The sequence below is a fragment of the Otolemur garnettii genome, unplaced genomic scaffold, assembly GCF_000181295.1.
Source record: "Otolemur garnettii isolate 467f Iridium unplaced genomic scaffold, OtoGar3 scaffold00037, whole genome shotgun sequence".
NCBI lineage: Eukaryota > Metazoa > Chordata > Mammalia > Primates > Galagidae > Otolemur > Otolemur garnettii.
Window position 1 is genome coordinate 8,634,070 of NW_003852432.1, and position 21,354 is coordinate 8,655,423.

Genomic DNA, 21,354 nt, shown 5'->3' on the forward strand with positions numbered 1-21,354 from the left:
CGGGTCTCCTCCCAAGATGTTGAATAATTTTTGAGAAAATTACTCTGGGGATAGTTTTCAACTTATTTAAATAATGATCATCGACCTTAATGAGACTATACATATTGTTATGTTGCAATTTTAAAACGATCACTTAGCTCCTGAATCTTTACAATGCACACCAGTTAAAAACGTCACTGTAGTTTTCAGACATGTATCATATTATCAACCCCCTGCTCATTACCTTTTTTAAAAGAGATGTTCCTGTTTATTAATTTAGATTCACAGGGGGGAAAAGTCATTTAGTATATGGTATTCTATCATAGTATCCTTGTGTTTTTCTCTTGCAGCCCTATTTGGTTGTGTAAGTACATTTACCAAAGTCAACGCGTCCTTTTTTTATTCTGTACTCCTTACCCTTTACCATCATCAGGGACCTTGTGCTTTAAAGCCATCCTTTCTGCTGCTGTATATTCAATTATCTCTTTTTATTAGGTTATTGTGAGCAACATGTATACGTGCTCTCTGAGATTTAAAACTAACAAGACAAACTACAATAACAACTTAATTCAATCCCCCTTCGCTTTTCAGCACTCCCCAGTATCTGTCCCTTCCTTCAAAAACAAACTTCTAATATAAATTTTCTATGTTTACTGTCTTAGCCTCCTTACCATCCACTTCTAATTGCACTTGAATCTGAACCCCACCTTACCATTCTTCATAACTTCAATTACTCCAAATTCAAATTATTTCCATGCCACTAAATTCAATAGTTACACTTTTCAATTCTTATCTTCCTTGATCTCCCATGACAATTTTATTCCTTTATTTTATGATCATCTTGGGCAATTTGGTTATTGGAACATAGCAGTAATCAAGCTCATATACAATTCTTATCCTTTTAAAGCTCACAGTTTAGAAGCAATGACGTCTATTCATCAGAAAATTACAGTGTATCAAAGGAAAATAACAGAGTACATTATGAATATAAAATGAAGGTAGATGGCAGAATATGAGCTAACATTCAAAAGATAATTAGGACAAAAAACAAAGGGAAGAGCATTCTGGGGGAGAAAGAAGTTGGAAGAAGTGCCACATAGAAAAAAAAAATGAGATAGGGCACATGTAGAGAGGTTAAAATTGATAGAATGAAAATCCTAGTCAAATGCAATGGGACGCATCTTGATCAAATATTTAAATCTGTTTATTAACCTTTATCAATACACACTAAAAAGAAAACAGTGTTGCCATTGTTTACGAATCCACAAGTAGTCAAGTGATATGTCCTTCTTGTAAATAAAAACAATAACACTAAGCTAAATTTCTCTATAAATATGAACCCTCAAAACATGCTATGACCCTCTGCCTCATGATTGCTATTTTAAAGCACCCAGTATGCTCTTTCTATACCATTTATTTGGTACTGCAACATTTGTGACAAAAATATATAGTATTAATGTGTATTTTCATAATGGGTGGAAAATTATGTTTATGTAATGGAAGCCTTGAAGAGTATTAGAAGGCAAGCTATTCTAAAGGTTATGGAACACAATGGATCTCAGGCCAAAGTAAGGTTCTTGAATCACTCAGTTTATAAAATCAGTTAAAATCATATAGTGAGAGACAATGAGAAAGCAATAGGATAGGATAGAAGCTCACACTACCTGACCCCTGGGTTATGCAACACTTGTGTGTATGTGTATGTCTCTCCTGTAACAGACTTTCTAGTTGATGCTGGTTTATAGAGATTAGATTGAAAGTTTGAGTAAATGCCCCAGCAGAAGAGAGGTGCCAACATACATATACTTGCTCTATCCAAAAGTAGCTCTGGTCACAGGTATAGGACACTAATTAGCCTAATGAACAGCTACTGGGTTTAGCTGTTTTTTGGACAGAGTTCAGAAGGGGCCTAATGATAACATAATGGGAGTCACAAACAGATGGCCAATGTAGGCATAACAACTGTCACCTAGGGGTGCCATAATCTTCACTTCTCACTTTTCTATTGATATCTATTTAAAAGTAGCATTCGTATTTATTCTAATTATTTTATATATTTTTAATATGCTTTAAAACTCATTAACCTAAAATCACTATATTATGATATTTATCACCATAAATTATATTTTATTGTGTAATTTATCACCATAAATTACTATATTTTATGAATTTGTGTGAACTTCATACAAATATATGTGTGTATTTTACATATATCTTAGCATATCTTATGGGGATTATTTCTTATAGCTCATAAGCTACTATTTAATTTCTATTTTTGCTTACCATTTCTTATGTACTTTATCAATCTTCTTTGTTTTCCTATTCTTTTTGAGCAGACTTGAGGATTCTCAAATAATACTAGAAACTACAATTAACATAAATTGTAACCAATTCTCTATATTGTTAACTTTTCATGTGTTTTATATTTTGAAAATTATCGAAGTTGATTGATTTATATCGAGTTGTACCGTTCCTTTAAAGGATTTACATTTTCCATTTTTTTATCCATTCTTGTCAGATGTTTCAGTGTTTTTGATATTTATTCATTATTATAACGCATGTGTGTATGTATGAAAGTCAGAATTGTCCTTTATCAGAGAAAGACGTTTAATAATTAACAGAAAATCTTCCAGTTCTGCAAGTTCCAAATCTCCGTGGAGGGACAGGATGAGAGCAGATGGTCACTACATATATTGCAGCTCATGTGTCAGAGAGGGGTAACCCAAAGCCTAGGAAACTGGGAGATTATATAATGTAGCTGAGACTCTGACTCTCTAGAGATGACAATAAAATTGATGTTTGCTCTGGAATATAAATATTCTCTAGAGAAAGCAGAAGGTCTTTCGGTTTATAACCCTTAGAATGTAAACAAATGGCTGCAGGAAAGATTATTTATAAATCTCCCTGGAGGTCTCTATATTTAACTTCCAAGACTCGTTTTTCTTTCACTCATTCTTTAACATAGGTTGTCAGAAATCTTTCCTCAGTAATACCTGAGTGTGAAGAAACCTGAAAATATTTAGTGAGCATTGTTTCCTGACAGCTGCAATAAATATCTTCATATTTCTTCCTTTGTGAGATGACTTTATTTTATACTGTAAAGTAAATTTCATAAGTAAGTAAAATAGGTTACTTCCAACAAGATAAACTCTTTCAAGCTAGGCATGTATTTATTCCTTCAAAATATAGATTATGCGTGAAATAATTTAGAGTTATTGTAGTAAATCTCAAGAGACATGTTATGACCCTGGACTCCAATATGCATCCAAACATTCATTCATGGGTTAACAGAATGATAAAGTAAATATTTAAAATACATTAGGGCCTTACAATGTCTTCCTTTGGTTATTATTAATATGTAACTTGTTTTTTTCCAGTTAATGCTCTTTATTAATTATTCTGAATTGTTAGCAGAGAGAATTAAGATAATGTTCCTTCTTCCTTATATTCCACAGAAATAATTTATAAAGCTGAAAAATGATACAGTATTATAAAAATGCCTTTATATTAGGCAATTAGAAAACATGTACTCACTGTTTTTGATATTAAGATATACATAAAAGATGCAAGAATGTTATTTTTTAATAAAGGGACCATGAGTTAAAAAGGAATAACACAATTATGCATTGCTGAAACAGCGAACTGTGTTAACTTCTACTTTAACATGCTTAATAACTCTTTTCCTTTTTTTTTAATTTGAGCACACTAAAAAAAGCAATTCAGTTTTCGTCTTAATTTCTGTTTTCTCATAATATCTATCCCAAACAGAACAGTGCAGAGTTTTTAACATTACTCTGCTAATCAAGTTTAAACCAGTTGGTCCATGGCTACTCACATTTGATCCCTAGACAACTCTGGGCCATTGCAAGGCATGCCAGAAAATGTCACAGGAGAAGAAAACAGGTTAGGAAAAATATTTGCATTTTATATGACAAACAATAACTATTATTGAATTAAAAGTTCTATTCAGGTAAGTGAAAACAATAGTAAACCCCAATCCAAAAGAAGGCAGTGACACAAACAGGCAAATTGTACATGAAAGGTAACAGGCAGGAAAAATATCAACTTCATTAGTGATCAAAGAAAGTAAAATTTTTGACCTATTATACCAGCGAAAAATACTAATTGAAATCCACTCCCAATATTAGAAAAGTTGCAGTAAAACTGATCCATTGCCAAAATGATCTAAATTGGCACAGCCCTTGCACAAAGCATTATGGCAACACACGTCAAGATTCATAAGCATGGTCATATTCTTTAGACCAAAAATCTCACTCCTGAGATTGCCCCATATCAAGAATAAAAGCCAAACAAAGAACAGTCTCACACTTAAAAATTCTTACTGCAGAGTTATTGGCAAGCAACCAAACGCCCAGCTCTGTGTGAATAATTTATAATATAAAAATACTCATCAAATATACAACCATGGAATGTATAATATTTAAGTACAAAATATAAATTGGTATATACACCAACTAAAATATCTTAAAATACATAAGCACAGGCGGGACCATATAATAAGGAAACATGTAGTGTCATGATACTCAAAAGAAGAAAGTTTTAACTGTTGGTGCTGAAATAGTATCTTTTTAATTAAGTGAGACAATCCTTTGTACCTTTGCAGGTTTCCTTTTAAGCTGCATGCTTCTATTATCTATTTCAATAATAATTTTAAAATGTATACATAGGGAGGGCCATAAAACTGTACCAACTGAATCCTGGATCCTCTTTCCCCAAGGGCAGCCCATTCTTGGATCTTACTCTTTACTTTTCAAACTACCAGTTTGTTTGGTCCAAAGAATCAAAAGCTACTTTTTCATCTAATGTGTAGGAACAGGCATCATATCATCTTTATAGTATACTTTTTATTATGTATTTTCTCCCTAATAGTATTGGTATAGATGTATGTGTGCAAATAGAGCTTCCTCATATGCAGATATGTGTAAGCCCTTTTTTGCAATGGAGCATAGAGAAGACACCATGGGTAGGAGCCAGTGTTTTGACTAGAAGTAGACTGCAAAGAATTGCATGGTCTATAGTAGAAGGAATATCTGTACAGAATGAATACTCATTCTTACAACAAAGATTTGAACCTTGTTCTACTTGAAGTCAGACCCCCAACTTCTTAAGTGGTAAAAATAAATGATTGTATTATCTAACATTATTACTGAAATCATTCCTTTTATTTCCAACTATTCAATACATCCCAATTTTCTGTGACTAAAATACATGTTTGGGTCTTTTGTCAAAAGGGAAAAAAAATTAGCACATTTCTCATGCCGATGTTTGGGGTAAACTTTTTCCTAAGTGTGAACCAATCTGTGAGGTGATGCTTATGTTTACTTTATATATCAGCTTAAGAAAAGAAATCTGAGCACCATCCTGTGTTAGAAACATGCTACAGAAACAAAGTACTCTATTATAAGGGAGACTTCAACTATTAACTTTTTGAACAGGATAGAAAACCTCATCAAATACTTTATATTTAACAATCTCCAAATTGTAAACTTCCGAATATTAAGCTTATTCATTTCAGGAGGCCGCCTATGGTTTCAGGAACTCCACCAAAATTCACATTGAAAGTCAATCCCAAATGTGGCAGTACTGAGAGCTGTGACCTTCAGGTAAATAGATCCATTCATGGGCTAATTGATTAACAGATTAATGGGCTGATGGATCAATAGGTTATCATGGCAGGAGAGGTAGTGGCTTCATGAGAAGAGAGAGAGAGACCTGAGCTAGCACAGGAACACACTCAGCCCACTTGCCCCGTGATGCCTCGTACTACCTTGAGCTCTACAGAGTCCCCTCCAGCAAGAAGCCTCTCACCAGACACAGCCCCTTGACCTTGGAACTTCTAAGTCTCTATAGTTGTAAAAAGTAAATTTATTTTCTTTATAAATTTTCTTTATAAATTCTCCTGTTTCAGGTTTTCTTTCATAAGCAAAAGAAAAATGAATTAGAACAAGTTCTTACAAGCCAAAGAACTAAGAGTTGGTCCCTGAAGACCATTAAAATATGACCATTAAAAATCTAACAAGCTTTAAGAGAAGACAACCACCAACCCTAGACCAGAAAAGGGTAAAATAAGTTTCTGTTTTCACAAATGATTCAGAATTTCTTAAATCCTGGTACAGTGAGTGACAAAGTGAGTCTCTAGATAATCCAAATCCTTAATTATCTTTAGCTCAAAACCATCATCTAGAATTCTACTCATATTCTACTCTCTAAGAAGAGATGGGCACAGATGGAGCATAGGCAAGCTCCCTATCTGGTGGCAAGAGCAACTGCAGTGTGTGTGTGTGTGTGTGTGTGTGTGCACGCTTGTGTGTGTGTGTGTGTGCGCGCACACGTGTACATGTGTGTGTGCCACGTGTTTTCTAGCTACTGATTCATAATCTTAAAACATTTCAAGACAGTATTCTGAGGGTTTTCAGTTGTGTAAGGCTATCTTTCCTAATATGGATTAAAATACATATTTCTGATAAAAGAACAATTATCCACAATAATTCTCAAATATCTCTTAAAAACATTTTTTTATATTCAGGTATCTATGTGTTTAAAGAAGGATTTAAAATTCTTCTCATTTAGAAACAGGACTTACCTTTTTTTTTTTGTTTATCTCATGAGAAAAGTTTATCTCACTTAGATTGAATAAGAAAAATGACTACTGAGTATACATATACTTTCTTACATTAAAATGATATAAGAAACGGTATGTTTTTAACTAAATGTGAATTTATTGAGAGGACAAGTCCATATCCTGCTAATCTCAGTAAACTCGGTGAGACTAGCAGGGGGTCAGCCTATTTATTGTGGCCATCTGTGGACTCCTGTGATGTGCTGTGAACAGTAAATTACATTTGTATTGACACTGATGTAACTTCCTAATGCAGCTTCCATTCTAGGACTGGGACTAAAATTAATTTCGAAATGCGAGTAAACTGTTTTCTAAAACATATTTTAAAAACACCCAAATCACTACGACTTCTGTTTTTCCTATTGTAACAGAACCTTACTGTTAAACTTTTAGTGCTTGGCCATCACACTCGAATCCCATCAACTCTGAATCTAACAAAAAGACAGGAAAATTCTAAGAAATTATCTTCTTCCTTAGTAGAAGATGGTAGTTGACAGAAAAAAATTACTTATTTAACACATTACACATTAGAATTTTCCGACCAGGCCATAAAAATCAGAATTATTTTTAGGATAATTTTATATAAGACTTGCTTATATTTCCCAATTCTCAAAACCTTGGTTTCTTATAAATGAATCAGAGTATATTGGCCTCTAAGCATGTTATAAAATTGAATGCTTAATACTTTTTTTTCTGAAAGGTGTACATATTCACAAAGACTATAAATTTATGATTATAGATAATATAGTATCAATTATGCTGCAGTCAATGCTTAGTAATTTAGAAAATAGCTTCAGAAGATTTTGAAGACACTTTCAACTGTTGAGTGATTGTGAAGAAAATTTTTAAAGAGGAATAATCATTATCATCTGAGGAGTTTCAAAAACTTTCAAATGTTTACTTTTGGAAAATATTCCTTTCCCAAGCCTAGATAATTCTTACCAGTATTTTCTAAAAACTTATCTTTCCCGGGGCAGTGCCTGTGGCTCAAAGGAGTAGGGCACTGGCCCCATATGTTGGAGGTGGCGGGTTCAAACCCAGCCCCTGCCAAAAAAAACAACAAAAAACTTATCTTTTCCTATACAGTTTGTCCTATGATTGGTTTCTCCTGCTCCAGAAACAGACAATGTGAGCTCCATCAGTCAATATCACATAAATCATAGTTATTTCTTAGAACTATTTTAGAATATTATTCCTGTGGACTCTTACTGGAAGGCTGTAACAATATTTTAGTATACTGCTACTCTGAGGAAAACTGACAAAACAAACTTATCTTTGATCCGAGTGGGCGGCTGGCTGACCTTTCCTAGTGAAGAGGATGTGGTTAGACTTTGATGTGCAGCACAAGGATGCTCAGAGGAAAGAGGGTCGTGAGCAGGTATTCTGGTAAATGAACTGGCCTCACTTGCCATGATGAACACACAACTGTATAAACTGGGTACTTCCATAAACCCTTGGTCTTTGCCTATTCTGAGATGGTATTTGTGCTTCGTAGCTATCAATTTAGGAATCTGACTTTACTGACATTTCCCCAATCACCTCCTCATTTCCTCTTCTTTGTTTACTTTGTTTTTAATTTTGGAGATGACACTGCTATTGTTCTGCGGTCAAGGTTTGGTACAGTTGAAAGGGAAATGAGAGAAATAAAACCATATGGTGTTTTGGAAGCTAATCAATGTACATTTCTACTCGATACAATGACATCTCAAACTTGATGTATATATAGACGCTGTACTTTCACTGAAAGCAATTACAAAAATAATGTTAATAAAACAGAATCTGTACAAAAATAAATGTGAATAAAATCCCCAACTGTATTGTTTTATGTATTTATTTTTTTGTTGTTGGGGATTCAGTGAAGGTATCATTGCTCTTCAACCTGAAAAATGCCTGGTGATATTTCACTTAGTGTAAATCTTGCAGCATTCATTTATCTGAAAATATGTTTCCTTCATCTCCAGATAGGAGAAATATTTTAGCTAAATTCAGAGTTCTCAATTCAGATTTTTTTTCTCTTTTTATTCTGTGCTGTTCATGAAAAGCTAGTGTGGATTCTTGATGCTCGCCATATAAAATGTCCCAGCCTTACTTTACCTTAAGCCTTTCTCTTTATCTAGACGGTGAGGCAAATAGTTGTAGTTTATCCTTTTTTCTTATGCCACTTTGAATTCATTGAGGTGGTGGGTGGAAATTCCATCTGTGGATGGAAATTTTTATTCAAATAGGACAATATTTGGTTATTATTTCCTTAAATAATTTTTCTCCTTGAATATCTCTCCCCTGTCCTACTGTCCTTCAAGGACTTTAATTATACTTGATAATGTTTCCACAGATGGCTGATGCTTCTCCACCTATTTCTGACATATTTGTTATGTATTTCTATTTTTATGCTTCCTATTGCCCTGTCCTTCAGTTTGCCTAACCCAACAATAGTAGAGTTTTAAAAATTGCATGTTTCCCTTAGAGATTTTATAACTTTTGGGATTTGTCATTTAGGTCTGTTATCTGTTTTAAGTTAATTGTTATATAAGGTGCAATATATTAATTTAAATTCTTTTTTAAATTTTGCATATGAATATCCAAAGACTTCAGCATTTTTCAGAAGCATTTCATGATCCCCATTGGATTACTTTTGCACCTTTCTTCAAATCATTTGTTATATATGTGTGTAGTATTTCTGGATTTTCCATTCTCCTTTATTGATCTATTTATCTATGTTTATATTTGTGTCCTGCTATTTTGATCGGTATATTTTTATTATATATCCTTAAAATTAGGTACTGTTAGCCCTAATTTTTATATTCCTTACAGTCTTATTTAGTGTTAAATTCTAGTTACTTTATAGGGATTTTCTTTTCTTTTTTTTTAATTTTTATTTATTTTTATTTATTTATTTATTTATTTATTTATTTTTTTGAGACGGAGCCTCAAGCTATCCCCCTGGGTAGAGTGACGTGGCATCACGCTCACAGCAACCTCCAACTCCTGGGCTCAAGCGAGTCTCCTGCCTCAGCCTCCCAAGTAGCTGGGACTACAGGCGCCCGCCACAACGCCTGGCCATTTTTTGGTTGCAGCCGTTGTTGTTTGGCGGACCCGGGCTGGGGATTTGAACCCGCCACCTGAGGTGTATGTGGCTGGCGCCTTAGCCGCTTGAGCCACAGGCGCTGAGCCACTTTATAGGGATTTTCTATATCATTTTTGCTGTCATGAATAATCATGTTCAATTTCAATTGCATTTTAAATTCTGAAATTTAAAATACAAATATATATACTTTAAAGCTCTGATTCAGATTATCTGATATATTAAATTATTAACTACATAGTTAAAACAACTTCTCTTTAAATAGAATATTTATTTATTCATATGTGGTCAAAAGATGAAGTCCAAAATCACTTAGCTCTTCACAAAGTCATATTTTTAGTAGTTACTGCTAAAGTTTCATAGAGTGAGCACAGATGACTCAGAGATATATTCATGTATGGAAATAAAACTGAATTCCTATTAGGTACTAGAAAATAAAGAAGAAGAAGGTCTCAGATACCAATTCTTAATAAGAAAAAATGATCTGCCATTGTCATTGAGAATAAGCTTAAGCTTAGATTCTAATTCTTAGGATGGGATGACAAAAAAATGAGGCAATAATTAAAGATTTCCATGAATGACAGGAAATGATCTGAGTAGAGAAAATGCTCAGACCACATCTGTACCCAGACTGTTACCAGATCACATATCATTTCCACTGGACTTCTTTCATACGCAAAATCGTTTTATTCATTCATATGAGATTCTTATTGAAGCCATCACATGTGGATTATTGACATTTAGCCACATGTGGCTAAAAGCCACATCAGCCAAAGTCACAATTAGTTTGGTACAGGTTTAGTAATAACACAATAAATACTTGGTGAATAGATGTTGAGCCAATTATTTATTACCTAAAATGTGCTTTGGTATTTTATATCAACAGAATAATATTTTAAGTGGCAAAAACTACTCAATGCAAAGAGAAATATAAATAATATATAATATTTTAGTATTTATATCTTATATATGCTTTACTATATACAATGTTTTTATGTTGAGTGGTATTTTATTATATATTATGTAGTATATAGCAAAATACTTTCTTTTAAATATTTATTGACCTTGCCCCCCCCAAAAAAAATGAAATAGCAGAAATCTAAAATATGGAGCTATAGGCATAAGTTTCAATGTTAATGGACATACAAGAGGCATGACCATGGCCTGGGGCCTTGGAAAGATAGACAGCTAGATAGAGGGGCCGCACATAGCACCAATGTCAAAACTATCTATGAAAGTATAAACAAGAAAAAAATCCACATCACAAAATGAGACAGTATTTAAACTTGATGTCATAAATCTTCAAACTGGGAAGATGAGGAAAAAAATAAACCTTCTGGTAAGAATTCAAAATTGCAGGAGAGACTTCACACGGTGTTGATGTCTGAAGTGCTAAAATGTGCAAGATCATTGGTGCTTATTTGTATACAGATTTATAAGTATTTCCATAATTTGGAGTAAAGATAGACAAAGTCTCTAGAAAACACTTCCAACCTCTACAAAGTTCTAATTAGGAAAAACTCATAATGAAACATCACAAAACAAAAGGAGTCTATCTAACATAACCAAGATTAGATAGCTGGTAAGAGCAGTATCAGCTTCTTCCATTCTCTGGCTCCACCATCCTTTCAGGCCTCAGAATTTTCTGCATACATCTAGCAGATGAAGGAAGAGAGTATGAATTAAGTAAAACTGCTTACTTTGTTTCAAATGTGCCTTATATCAATTCTGCTAACATTATATGGATGATATGTGTTATCATTGTGCCCACTTAACAAGTGGGGTGGGAGAAGTGTACTGGGCACTGAATATGTCTCTGACTTGATTAAGAATTACTGGGAGGAATATATACCATCCAAGGCACTTCACATTGGTCTGCTGTCTCTCCCTCATTGATAAGAATCTGGAAAAAGAAACAAAGAATACACGTGCAACTCCTTATCCCTTAGTAAATGATATTTAAAATTTAGGTTTAGGAAATAGTCATGAGAATCAATATTCCTTAGTTATTTCCTAACTTACAAAATAATAATATTTCATAATAAAGACATTGTAAAGGTTAAGTCAGTTCATGCTAGACCAGTATTTGGTCTAGTACTGGTACAAGATGTGAAATATATATCTTTGTGCCATTATTATTACCTTTGATATACAATGTGTTCTCTGGGTCAGCATTTAGAAGACAAAAATCACAAAGGATATAAAATGAAGACAGAATAGCCCATCAATCCCTTGTTAAAAGAAGGTTCCTCTGTCTAGTCCCACATATATGACCTTGGCGGCTTCTAATCTCCCCCAATATAATGCAAAAGTCCATCACTCCTGAAATATCCTACAATTGGTTGCTCCTGAGAAAGGCCAGAAGAATTTTGTTCTCAAGGGGTGAGATCTGATGCAAGTATGCAAGTGATTGCTGTCATTGTCACAGGCAATGAAATTAAATCCTACAGATTTCTACTTTAGGTAAGAGAAAGTGTTACTATTAATCTACTAAGAGAGCTTTTAGCACTACATACATTTGACACTCATTTCCTAAAAATAATATCACACAGTTAAATTTAACTAAAGGTTTTATTCAGCATTTTGCTAAGACCAGTTGTCACATAATGCCAAGCGATGTTGAAAGCTCCTATTTGCATGCATGTTCACAGATATTAGGAATCTTTTCACTTTTTATGATGGATGTTTCATTTTTAATGAAACATCTGTGCTGTCTTGAGTGTGTTGGGACTGTTAATCCTTGAGTTAATATGTTTATAGATATATTGTTCTGAGTTTGTCTTATTAATCATTTAAATTGGATATAAACCTTCAATCTCTAAATGTTTTATTAAAAATCTTCTCAATGTGATTGAATTTTCCAATGGAAATGCATCTACCTTATTTTGATTATGATACACTTCAATTTACAAAAAAAAGTATTCCACCAATAATTTTAAGAATACTGGCACATTTCCGTTGTCAAAATGAAAGATCAATGGGATACTTTTCAAAAATAGTGGAATTTGACATAAAACATGAAATAATAATGGTCTATAATTATATAAATTCCAAAGAAAATGTTAGGAAAATAACCATTTTAAAGTTCTCAGATTCAGAACTCTAATTTTTTAAACTGCTGAAAACCTCTCATAGAGCATGGCAACTATATTTTCAGCTCTAGGAAATTTTGCAGGCTTAATTGCTTTTCTTTCTTTTTGACTTTTTTTTTTTGCTTGTCAATGGTTTATTTTAAATAACTATTCAAAGAAAATTGCAAAGTTAATACAGAGAAGACACTTGTATTCTTCATCATCGAGTTTCCCCTAATGGTTACATACACCCTACCTAATTATATGTAATATCAAAATTAAAAATTTGATGTTGGTAGAATGTATATGTATAATTCTATACCATTTTATCTCATGTGTAGATTTATGTAACCAGCATCACAGTCTAAATACAGAACTATTCCGTACTACAAAAATCTTCTTCAGGCTACTCTTTTATAATCACACTTCTCTACCTTCCCCAGCTTACTATTCCTAATCACTGCCAAGTTCAAATGTGCTTTTCATCAAATCCTAGATCCTGAAGATTTTCTATTATTGTATCTTCTAAAGTTTGCTTGATTTCATTTTATATTTAATTCTATGGGCTGCTTTGATTTAAATTTTGAATAAGGTACCATAAAGCAAGATTACTTTTGTTTTTTATTTGTTTTGCTTATAGATATAAAATTGTCTTAACAAAATTTGTTGGGAAAAAAAAAAAAAAACCCTATTTTCCTCCATTGTAGTACTCTTTCACCCTCATCAAAGAAATATTCAGGTAGCTATCTTCCTGCATGTCCATCCCAGGGGTGGCTATGCTATTGCATTGGTCTGTCTACACCTCTGTCAATACCACGCAGTCTTGATTACTGTAGTTATAGGACAGGTGCTGGCAGGGATGTGGTGAGAAAGGAACTCTTACACACTCTTGGTGGGACTGCAAACTAGTGCAACCTCAAGAGAAAATTATTTAGAGATACCTTAAAGAACAAACAGGAGACCTATTATTTAATCAGACAATCCTGGGTATGTTACCAAAGGATCAAAGGTGATTTTATAATAAGGCTACCTGCACTCAGAGGTTTATAACAGCACAATTCACTATTGCCAAGACGTGAAAACAACCCAAGTGCCCACCAACACATGAATGGATCAATAAAATATGATGTATACATACCATGGAGTCCTACCTAGGCATTTAAAAAATAGTGATCTGGTATCTATTGAACAACCTGTGGGTTACTGGAAACCATTCTTCTAAGTGAAATATCGCAAGAATGGAGTAACATACACATACACACAAATATTAATTGGTCAACACTTAAGTGTACATGTGGAAGTCAATCTCAGCGGAAATAGGCTGGAGCCTGGGAAGAGGGAACGAGTAAATTCGCATCTATTGGGCACAGTGCATACTATCGGGGTGAAGGGCACACATAACTTTGATCCAATCTGTCTAAAAGCAAGGTATGTAAACAAAACATGTGCCCGCTAATATTCTGACATTTTTAAAAAAGAAGAAAAGGATAATTCATACCACTTTAGTCTTCTTTTTCAAAATCACTTCAAGAATCAATTTCAAGAATCAGTTTCCCACAGCCAGCTGGGGGAGGAGGTGTCCGTGCACCGTGGACTGATGCACTGGTCAGCCTGGCACCGGGAGCAGCCGCGTCCCCTCCCCCTACCAAGATCTTTAGAAGCCCCTTCTGGTCTATCTTCCCTGGCGGGGCGGGCCCAGAACTCTATTGTTTGCTGTGGAGCCCTTCATCTCAGTTCCAGGGCACAGGGGTGAGCCTCGGCCCCATGTTGTGTGGATGTCAGTCTGCCGTGCGAGCCTGTCTACCATGGCCAGGGGACCTGTCCTTTCGGCTTCTTTCTTACACACAGATAAACACAGGACTTCAGAATTATGAAAGTCCTCCAGCAGAAATACGTTTGTCGTACTGTGAACGGCCTCGACACATCAGCCCAGCGCTACAGCCCCTATCTGTCAGTGGCAGGCTGCCACCAACACAGGCCTGTTTGCCATTGTCAAAGTACCAGCCAAAAGCGTACCCAGGGACTTTGATGGCACCCGAGCACGATTGCTCCCTAAGCCAGTCATGAACCCCTCAGTGGCACCCTATGCTACTGTGGCCCCCAGCACTTTAGCCCACCCCCCAGGCCCAGGCTTTGGCCCACCAGCAAGCCCTGCAGCGTACACAGACCCTGGTCATTGCCCTCCCCAGATGGTACAGCACCCTCAGGGTATCCCGCCACCCCAGGTGCTGTCCCACCCTCAGAGCATCCAGCAGCCTGAGGGCCTGGGCCACCCTCAGCCCATGGCCCAAACCCAGGGCTTGATCCACTCTCAGGTCCTGGCTCACCTGGTCTCCAGGACCCCCCCCCCCGCCAATCCCTGGCTGCATGGAGGCTGGAGAATGCCAGACTCAGATGCCCCCTCCCCTAGGGTATCCGACCATGTCTATCTCGACTATCCCTCTACTATCCCCTTTCAGGGGGGGCTGCCCCACAGCACAGCCAGCCCCTGGCCCTGAGCAGCATGGCCGCGTCATGCACCAGATCAACCAGCTTTGCCAGCCGGGGGCAGGCATCCGCACTACCTCACTGTGTGAGCGCCAGATCCCCAACCCCAGCCCCATTAGTGGCAGGCTGCTCATCAATGCAGGCACCCAGGTGTCAACCTACAGTGTCCCCACACCAATGCCTTTGCGTGTTGCAATCCCACGGCGCATACCCATGAGGCCATGTCTGCATTAGTCTGCATTACCTGCCGTACAGGCTCCATCAACCTGCCTACAGCCATCTCTCGAGTCCCCATTGGCTACCCTAGGGACCTCAAGCCAGTTGCCTGGAACCAGCACCAGCTGGCCCACCTCCAACAGATTATCAGCGAGGCTGACAGAATGCCAGCCCCTGGCCTGACAGGCAAGCATGCGGCAGAACGCAAGGTGGCAGGGCGTGGCTTTGTAGGCAAGGTCCCTGCCTACCTGCAGGAACTCTGCCTGGCACAGTCACTTCCTCTGAAGCCACCCATGGAAAAGCCAATCCCATCCCCACCAGTCAACAGTCTGGCGGCCCTGCTGGCCTACCCCAGTGGTCACTATTTCCAACCTCCATGGAACAACATTCTGCCCATTCCCACTAGTGACAGCTCTGGGTCTCAGCACCTCACCAAGGTGTTCCACAGTGGGGGGGAAGCCCACAGAACACCCCTTGACTGCTCAGCAGCTTCTGGGGTTCACTAGCAAGCAGGGACTGGGGGTGGTCCAGTGGTAAGCCAGAACAGTTTGATGCAAACAGTGGATTACCTAAGTGGAGATTTCCAACAGGCCTGCTTCTGGGAACAGAGCCTGGCCATGCTGAGCAAGGCCCACTGAGCCAGACCCCACAGACAGTCGAAGTCTTCACATTCAGCACCAGGGTATAGATAGGTACCCTGGTGCCCTCCACATAAAACACATCATCCATAACCCCCCCCAGGTTTAGTCTTACCTTTAAGTAGCTGGATAGTTTTAGGGTTTCACTGCTCCAATGTGATCATTCTTAGATGTCTGAGACAGGGAATTCAGTGGGATCTAACTGGGAACAAAGGGTTCCTTTCCATTCCCCTTCTGTGACTTTTGGGTTTAACCCCAACTCTAACCCCAAAGTACCAGGCTTTTCTGTCTGCCTGCCTCTCAGTCTTTCCACCTTGGTCATCTCCAACTAGCTTGAAGCTCTGCCTTTTCCCCTTAGGACTGCTGGGTTGGACTGAAGGAAGGGCCCTCGTGGAGGTAGCTGTACATACCCCAGCCCCTAACATATCCCCGCCCAAGAAGCCAGACTTCCTAACTGCTCTGGGAGCTAATTCCTTATTCCCCCAAAGATCTTAAATTAAAACTGACCCAGTCTTTTTCTTCTACCAGTTGCTTTCCATTCCTCAAGGCTTTGTTTTTTGTCTACACTGATCCTAGAGCCACTGCACCTGTCCTTGACATGCTCAATCTCAAAGGCATCCTGCTGGTATTTGACCATAGCCATAAGATGTGGAGAGAAACTCTCTGTGTATTGGCATCTTGGTTCCTGACTCCCCCTTTTCTAGACCTAGAGAAACACAGTCATCCAGCATACCCACTATCCCAGTCTCACTGTTGCCTCTCTGAAGACTTAACCTGCTGGCCTCATCCCCTGCCTTCCCCTCCTCAAAAAAAAAAAAAAAACACTCTCTAGCTTAAGGATTTAGATAAGTAAAGGATGATCACGTTGGAGTTTGGGATTAAAAACACCAAAATTTAAAAAGAAATTCTACACTTTTCTGTAATTTTAGATTGTGTTTTGTTGTAAATGTTTGCACCCTTCTTTTGTTCAAGATGCACAATTGGGCTTTTTTTTTTTTTTTTTTTAATCAAGCCCTTACCTTTTCTCTTGTCTCTGGGGAAGGTGAACTGATGTTCTTATTTAAAATTTTGGGTTTTGTTTACTATACTGACTACTGTCCTTTAGCCAGAAATTTTCTAGTGATCTCAAGTAATGTGACTGAATACCAGTTTTTAAATTCTGTGTTGGAAAGTTGCCATATATTTAAAAAGACAAAAAAAAAAAAAAAAAAAAAGAAGAAGGAAAATATGCCTGATTGTGTTATGCCAAATGACAGCAACGTGCAGTCCTAATTTATTGTTCCTGATAGTTTTCCTGCTGTCTGAACACTGCTACCTCCTGCCCTTGAGCCCTGAGGAGCATCTGCAGCTTCTGGTGCACTACCTTCCCCTCAGGGTGCTGGCCACCCAGAGTCCTCTTCCAATCCTGCTTTTCTGCATCAGATTTAAAGCCTACCACTGTCTCCCCTTATCTCTTGCTTGATCTCCAAACCAGATACTCTTTTTTGAGACAGTCCAGAGCTATTGCCCTCAGTAGAGTGCTGTGTTGTCACAGCTCACAGCAGCCTCCAACTCCTGGGCTTAAGTGATTCTCTTGCCTCAGTCTCCCAAGTAGCTGGGACTACAGACATCAGCTATTTTGTTACTGTTGTTGTTGCAGTTGTCAGTTGTCATTGTTGTTTTAACTGGCCCCAGCTGGATTCCAACCTACCAGCCTGGGTGTATGTGGGCAGTGCCTTACCTATTGAGCTACAGGTGCCACCTAAACCAGATATTCTTGTTGTAATCAACCCCCCCGCCCCCCCACCAATGCCTCTCCCTGAAAGGTGAGCTGCCATTTTAGGAAATTGTATTAGACACCATCTTGGGGGCTTTTAAGTCAAAAACCTTAAACCCATCTCTTCCTGTGTAGTGGTGCAAATCTCTAAAGCTCTCACTTCTAGTTTGCGTGGAAAATGTACTGTGAGGTACGTGTGTACTCTCACCTTTTGTGTGAAATATTTCCTACTTCAACCTGAGCCCATCTTCTGCCTTTGCCAGCCAACCCCCAGCCAGCAGTAAGAGTCCAAGCCAGGCCCTGTCATCCATACTCCCTGCCTCCACCTCACACTACCCATAGGGAACACCTGGATTCTCCACTCAAGCCACATACTGTAGCCTTCATTCTCCATCTCTCACCTTCTCACCTGTGGTGGTTTATGGGTGTGATGGGGTTTTTAAGATAATTATAAACCAGTGAAAGAAAAACAACTCTCTGACCGTGTCTTATTCTTTAAAAAAAAAAAAAAAAAAGGAATCGATTTCCTTATCCTTTCATATACCTTTTGGAATAATATTACTTTTATCTAAAAATATTTTATTGAGATGTTCATAAGAATTTCATTATCAAATATAAGAACAATTATCTTTTCTATGTTAAATCTGTCATTTCATGAATGAAGTATATCTTTCATTAATTTAGATCCTCGATATCTTTCTTTGGTATTTTGTAGGTTTCAGCAATGAAATCTTAGATTATTTTCAAAATTTACACCTAAGTATTTCATATGTGAGTGACTGAATAGTATTGTTGAATTTGGTGTCCACACGTTCATCACTAATATACAGAAATCCAAGTGTTTTTCATATATTGCTCTTGTACCAGGCGACCTTGCTGAAGTCATTAATTAGCTATGAATTATTATGTAGATTCCTTTGGATTTTCTGTATAGATAATAATGACACCTGTCAAAATGGAATAAAATACAACATCAATCTTATATCATCTTTTCCAAACTATATTCTTTTTATTTTGTTTCCTTGTTCCGTTTCTCTTGCTCAAACCACCAATACCAAATCAATTACGTGGTGAAAATACTTAACTTTGCTTTGTTTCCTATCTTAGCAGAAAAACATTAAGTCTTTCACCATTATATATGATTCAGCTGTAGTTTTTTTGTTGATGTCTTTTACTAGCTTAAGAAATTTTCCTTATATTCCATATTCCTGAGTATTTCTTTTTTTAAGTCAAGTAAAGGTGTTGAATTTTGTCAAAGGCTTGTTCTGTATCTATTGATATGACCATGGGATTCTTTTTATTTAGCTTGTTATTGTGATTGATTAAATTACTTTTAAAATACACAGCCAACTCACATTGGTAGAACAAGCCTCATTTGCTCATGGTCTGTATTTGTATATTGAGGAATTGCATTTTTTAATGTATTGCTGAATTGTATTTGCTAATATTTTGTATAGAATTTTTGCATACATATTTATGAGAGATTGGTGCATAGTTTGTGGTTATGTGTCTAAGCGTGTTTTATTGCCTTGTTTTGAAGTCAGGATAATCCTGATATATAGGATTATTTGGGGAGTGTGTCTTTTTTCTATTTTCTGAAAGAAATGGTGTAGAACGGGTTTTAACACCTCTTTAAATGTTTGGTAGAACTCTTCAGTGATTTATCAGGGTCAGGAGATTTATTTGGGGTGAGTTTTTAAAATTATGACACCTCATTTAGTGTCTTAATGAAGCTATCAAATTCTCTATTTTATATTGTATGAGTTGTATGAGTTTGTACTTTTCAAAGATTTGTTTCATATCATCCAAGTTGTCCACTTTAGATGTGTAGAAATACTCATATTATTCCCATATTATCTTTTTGATGTTTGCAGCATCTATAGTGATACACCTCTTTGTATTTTTTACATTAGTAATTTGTATCTTTACTTTGTTTTTGTCATCCTAAAAGCTTATTGATATTATTAATATCTTCAAAGACTTTACCTTGTTTTAAAATAATGGTTTGTCTTAAATTCTAGGAACTCATTTATGTAGAACTAGCAAATGTTTGTACGCTACATAAACACACTGCAATGACATTTGAGCACACACATTTTGTGAGACTAGGTGAATGCTTCTGGTACCACAAATAATTATTATCCTCGGTAATGCACCTCAGCTAGCTGCATTATGCCATATTATATGTCATAATAATGAGGGTCTATATTTTTCTTAATTATTCTACCACATTTTAAGTCATAGTAAAAAGAAAATATTGTATCAATAAATGGGGCTGTTTCACACAGCAAAAAAATTAATTTGAAAAACAGCTCATATACAACTCCCTCATGGTATCTAACTGATTTTTGAATTTAGAAAAATACAAGAAAGATACAATCTATCTTCAGATTTTCACTGTCCTTTTTGTAAAGTTCTCAAGTTCTTCTGACAGTGATTCTTCCAGTGTCTACATAATGGTCTTCAAAAGAATATTAGCACTACAATAAATTGCAAAATAGTATTTTCAAAGTTACTCTTAATAATAATAGTAAATAGGGTGATTCAAAAACATAGTTACATAGAATTGCAACTTACAACTAAATTTAAGGGAGAAAATACTCATAAATGTATCTTAAAATTAACAGGCTTTGTTTTAAAAAAAAATAAAATGTGACTCCTTAAAATGTGTATTGATTTATATGTTCATTTATTTTCTGTACTATTTGTGTTATTTAGTATAAATAGTAATCATACATTTTCTTTTTTTTCGGAAAGCAAATAAAATACAGGCCGGCAACTTTGTGTGCTATTTTGTTCTTGTGTGAATTAAAACCATTGAGTCATAAGCTTGTGATAAACTGTGCTTACAATAGAATGCTTACCAACAAGATCTGCTATAATTAAGCTTTAAATAATAACAATGACAGAGTAAAATCATGGGTTTCATGTGTATCTTGAGTTTAAAAGAACCCTTAACTTTCAGGCTTTATGATGAACACTCCCATTATTTTCAATGAATTATATTAATAAGAAAAGAAATCTTACAGCCATCACATCGTAAAACATTTAGATTCCACCTATGTGTAATAAGCCCTAAGTTCACAGTGAATGATTTTATCTAATTAGTGTCTCACAGTAAAGTTGAACAATAATAATGTATTAAGAATAGTCATGGTTACTTTCTAAATAAAACAAAACAAACACCCCTTTTTTATCTCTCCAGATCAGGTTATCACTGTCAAGCTTCCATGACCCTTAAGACAGTAGCACAGTTGAAATTTCTACAAGCTGAAGTAGAAAATTTATGTAGTCAATTCAACCAAAGAGTTCTCCATTGTGATATTGTTAAAATGTTTTATTTTCATTTTCATTGAGTATAAGAAATTTTCTAGAGCTATTTGGATTATAATATTTCTAGATAAATGTTCAGTTTTCTACTTACTTTTTATTTGCAAAAAGAAGTTTGGAAATCCTGAATAAAGTCGCTAATTAGACTTCAGGAC

The 21,354-nt window shown here is 36.2% G+C and overlaps 1 pseudogene; it reads left to right on the top strand.

The window, feature by feature from the left end:
- The first annotated feature begins 14,642 nt into the window (after nucleotides 1–14,642).
- Nucleotides 14,643–16,222, top strand: LOC100960056 (annotated as a pseudogene).
- Nucleotides 16,223–21,354: the final 5,132 nt, after the last annotated feature.